Source organism: Equus asinus, chromosome 8 (assembly GCF_041296235.1).
Source record: "Equus asinus isolate D_3611 breed Donkey chromosome 8, EquAss-T2T_v2, whole genome shotgun sequence".
NCBI classification, from domain to species: Eukaryota; Metazoa; Chordata; class Mammalia; order Perissodactyla; family Equidae; genus Equus; species Equus asinus.
The window spans coordinates 68682494-68687500 of NC_091797.1; positions in this window are offsets into that span (position 1 = coordinate 68682494).

Consider the following 5007-nt stretch of genomic DNA (forward strand, 5'->3'; position numbering starts at 1 on the left):
CTGTCCGGCAGGTGGTTCCGGCTAGTCGAGCCAGTGGCTCCGGCATGCTCGGCAGGTGGTTCCGGCATGTCTGGCAGGTGGTTCGGGCATGTCCGGCAGATGATTCCCGAGTGTCCGCCAAGTGGTTCTGGCATACCCGGCAGGTCATTTTGGCGTGTCAGGTAGGTGGTTCCGGCGAGTCGAGCAGGTGGCTCCGGCGTGCTCGGCAGGTGGTTCCGGGATGTCTGGCAGGTGGTTCCGGTCTGTCCGGTAGGTGTTTCCGGCGTGTCTGGCATGTGCTTCCGGCACGTCTGAGAGGTGGTTCCGGCATGCGCGGCAGCTGATTCCGGAGTGTCCGCCAGGTGTTTCTGGCGTACACGGCAGGTGATTTTGGCATGTCCGGCAGGTATTTCTGGCGAGTCGAGCCGGTGGTTCCGGCATATCCGGCAGGTGGTTGCATTCTGTCCAGCAGGTGGTTCTCCTGTGTCCGGCATGAGGTTCTGGCACGTCTGAGAGGTTGTGCCGGCATGCCCTTCACGTGATTCCGGCTTATCCCCCAAGTGCTTCTGGTGTAGCGGGCAGGTGATTTTGGCGTGTCCGGCAGGTGGTTGACGCGAGTTGACCAGGTGGTTCCGACGTGCTCGGCAGGTGATTCCGGCATCTCCGGCACGTGTTTCTGGCACATCTGACAGGTGGTTCCGACATTCCCGAAAGGTGATTCCGGTCTGTCCGGTAGGTGTTTCCGGCGTGTCCGGCACGTGCTTCCGGCACGTCTGAGAGGTGGTTCCGGCATGCGCGGCAGGTGATTCCGGAGTGTCCGCCAGGTCGTTCTGGCGTACCCGGCAGGTAATTTTGGCGTGTCCGGCAGGTGTTTCTTGCGAGTCGAGCAGGTGGGGCTGGCCTGCTCGGCAGGTGCTTCCGGCGTCTCCGGCATGTGGTTCTGGTTTGTCTGAGAGCTGGTTTCGGCATTTCCGGCAGGTGATTCCGGAGTGTCAGCTAAGTGGTTCTGGTGTAGCCGACAGTTCATTTTGGCGTGTCCGGCACGTGGGTCCTGCGAGTCGAGCAGGTGGTTCCGGCGTTCTCGGCAGGTGGTTCAGGCGTGTCCGGCAGGTGGTTCCAGTCTGTCCAGGAAGTGGTTCGAGCATGTCCGGCACATGGTTCTGTTACGTCTGAGAGGTGGTTCCTGCATGCCCGGCAGGTGATTCCGGACTGTCCGCCAGTTGGATCGCATATAGCCAGCTGTTGATTTTGGCCTGTCCGGCAGGTGGTTCCGGCTAGTCGAGCCGGTGGCTCTGGCATGCTCGGCAGGTGGTTCCGGCATGTCTGGCAGGTGGTTCGGGCATGTCCGGCAGATGATTCCCGAGTGTCCGCCAAGTGGTTCTGGCATACCCGGCAGGTCATTTTGGTGTGTCAGGTAGGTGGTTCCGGCAAGTCGAGCAGGTGGCTCCAGCGAGCTCGGCAGGTGGTTCCGGGATGTCTGGCATGTGGTTCCGGTCTGTCCGGTAGGTGTTTCCAGCGTGTCCGGCATGTGCTTCCGGCACGTCTGAGAGGTGGTTCCGGAATCCATGGCAGCTCATTCCAGAGTGTCCACCAGGTGGTTCTGGCGTACACGGCAGGTGATTTTGGCGTATCCGGCAGGTGTTTCTGGCGAGTCGAGCAGGTGGGTTCGGCATGCTCGGCAGGTGCTTCCGGCGTCTCTGGAATGTGGTTCTGGTGTGTCTGAGATCTGGTTCCAGCATGTCCAGCAGATGATCCCGGAGTGTCCGCCAAGTGGTTCTGGCATAGCCGGCATATGATTTTGGCCTGTCAGGCAGGTGGTTCCGGCATGTCCAGCAGGGGGTTCCAGCGAGCTCGGCAGGTGCTTCCGGTCTCTCCGGCACGTGGTTGTGGCACGTCTGAGAGATGGTTCCGGCATACCCAGCAGGTGATTCCGGAGTCTCCGGCATGTGGTTCTGGCACCTCTGAGACGTGGTTCCGGCATGCCTGGCAGTGATTCCGGAGTGTCTGCCGAGTGGTTCTGGCGTGGCCGGCAGGTGATTTTGGCCTGTCCAGCAGGTGGTTCTGGGGAGTGGATAAGGTGGTTCCGGCATACTCGGCAGGTGGTTCCGGGTTGTCTGGAACATGGCTCTGGCAAGTCTGAGAGGTGGTTCCGGCATGCCCGACAGGTGATTCCAGAGTGTCCGCCAAGTGGTTCTGGCGTAGCCGGCAGGTGATTTTGGCATGTCCGGCAGGTGATTTTGGCGTGTCCGTCAGGTGATTTTGACGTGTCTGGTGGGTGGTTCTGGGGAGTGGATCAGGTGGTTCCGGCATACTCGGCAGGTGATTCCGGCGTGTCCGGCAGGTGGTTCCAGTCTGTCCGGTAGTGGGTTCCGGCGTGTGCCGCACGTGTTTTGGTATGTCTTAGAGGTGGTTCCAGCATGCCCAGCAGGTGATTCCGGAATGTCTGCCACGTGGTTCTGGCACATCTGAGAGGTGGTAGCGGCATGCCCGGCAGGTCATCCCGGAGAGTCCTCCAAGTGGTTCTGGCCTAGCCCGCAGGTGATTTTGGCGTGTCCGTCAGGTGGTTCAGGCATACTCGGCAGGTGATTCCGGAGTGTCCGGCAAGTGGTTCTGGTGTAGACGGCAGGTGATGTAGCCGTGTCCGGCTTGTGGTTCTGGGGACTCGAGCAGGTGGTTCCAGCGTTCTCGGCAGGTGATTCAGTTTGGTTCGGCAGGTGGTTCTGGTCTGTCCTGCAGGTGGTTCCGGCATGTCCAGCACGTGGTTCTGGCACGTCTGAGAGGTGGTTCCGGCATGCCCAAAAGGTGATCCCAGAGAGTCCTCCAAGTGGTTCTGGCCCAGCCCGCAGGTGATTTTGGCGTGTCCGGCAGGTGGTTCCGGCATGCTCAGCAGGTTGTTCAGGCAGGTCCGGCAGGTGGTTCCGACGATTCGAGCAGGTGCTTCTGGCTAGCTCGGCAGGTCCTTTTGACGTCTCCGCCACTTGATTTTGGCACATTTGAGAGGTGGGTCCAGCATTCCCAGCAGGTGATTCCAGAAAGTCCCGCAAGTGGTTCTGGCATAGCCAGCAGGTGATTTTTGCATGTCCGGCAGGTGGGTCCTGCGAGTCGAGCAGGTGGTTCCTGCATGCTCGGCAGGTGGTTCAGGCGTGTCCGACAGGTGGTTCCGTTGTGTCCAGTAGGTGTTTCCGGCGTGTCCGGCACATGGTAGTGGCACGTCTGAGAGGTGGTTCCGGCATGCCCTGCAGGTGATTCCGGAGTGTCCAGCAAGTGGTTCTGGCATAGCCGGCTGGTGATTTTGGCGTGGCCAGCAGGTGGCTCCAGCGAGTTGAGCAGGTTGTTCCGGCGTGCTCAGCAGGTGTTTCAGATGGGTCCGTCAGGTGGTTCCGGTCTGTCCCCTAGGTGGTTCCGGCGTGTCCGGCACGTGCTTCCGGCACGTCTGAGAGGTGGTTCCGGCATGCCCGGTGGGTGATTCCGGAGTGTCTGGCAAGTCGTTCTGGCATAGCTGGCTGGTGATTTTGGCATGTCCAGCAGTTGGCTCCAGCGAGTCGAGCAGGTGGTTCAGGCGGGTCCGGCAGGTGGTTCCCATCTGTCCAGTAGGTGGTTCCGGTGTGTCCGGCACTTGCTTCCGGCACATCTGAGCAGTGGTTCCGGCATGCCCGGCGGGTGATTGCATAGAGTCTGCCACATGGTTCTGGCGTAGCCGGCAGGTGATTTTGGTGTGTCCAGCAGGTGGTTCTGGGGAGTGGATCAGGTGGTTCCGGCATACTCGGCAGGTGACTCCGGCGTGTCCGGTAGGTTGTTCCTGCGTGTCCGGCACATGGTTCTGGCACGTCTGAGAGGTGGTTCCGACATGCCCGGCAGGTGATCCCGGAGAGTCCTCCAAGTGGTTCTGGTGTAGAAAGCAGGTGTTTTTGGTGTGTCCGGCAGTTGGTTCCGGCGAGTCGAGCAGGAGGTTCTGGCATGCTCGGCAGGTGCATCCGGTGTCTCTGGCACGTGGTTCTGGCACGTCTGAGAGGTGGTTCCGGCATGCCCGACAGGTGATTCCGGAGTGTGCGGCAAGTGGTTCTGGCGTAGCCGGCAGGTGATTTTGGCATGTCCGGCAGGTGATTTTGGCGTGTCCATCAGGTGATTTTGACGTGTCCGGCGGGTTGTTCTGGGGAGTGGATCAGGTGGTTCCAGCATACTCGGCAGGTGATTCCGGCGTGTCCGGCAGGTGGTTCCAGTCTGTCCGGTAGTGGGTTCCGGCGTGTGCCGCACGTGTTTTGGTATGTCTTAGAGGTGGTTCCAGCAGACACTCCGGAATCACCTGCCGGGCATGCCGGATCCAGCTCTCAGACACACCAGAACCATGTGCCGGAGATGCCGGAAGCACCTGCCGAGCAGGCCGGCCCCACCTGCTCGACTCGCAAGAAACACCTGCCGGGCATGCCGGAACCACCTCTCAGACGTGCCAGAACCACGTGCCAGAGACACTGGATGCACCTGCCGAGCATGCCAGAACCTCCTGCTCGACTCGCCGGAACCAAATGCCGGACACACAAAAAACACCTGCTTTCTACGCCAGAAACACTTGGAGGACTCTCCGGGATCACCTGCCGGGCATGTCGGAACCACCTCTCAGATGTGCCAGAACCATGTGGCAGACAGTCCGGAAACACCTGCTGGGCATGCGGAACCACCTCTCAGACGACCTGGAACCACGTGCGGCATACGCCGGAACCCACTACCAGAGAGAGCGGAACCACCTGCCAGACATGTCGGAATCACCTGCCGAGAGGGGAGGGTCACGCCAGGCCGGGCCGTCGTCGGGCGCGGGGCCACGCGTGTGCGCGAGCGTGCGCGTGGTTCTCCCGTCGCGCGCTGGAGCGGGGAGAGGGCCCGGCCCTGTCTGGGCTCCGCTCGCTCCCGAGCCGCAGCCGGTGGTGGCGTGCAGGCATGGGTGGGGGCCGCCGCTGCTCTCGGGCGCGTTCCCTCGGGACGTGGGCCCCGGAGCAGACCAGACAGGCAGACAGGTGGCTGGGTGGACGGGGC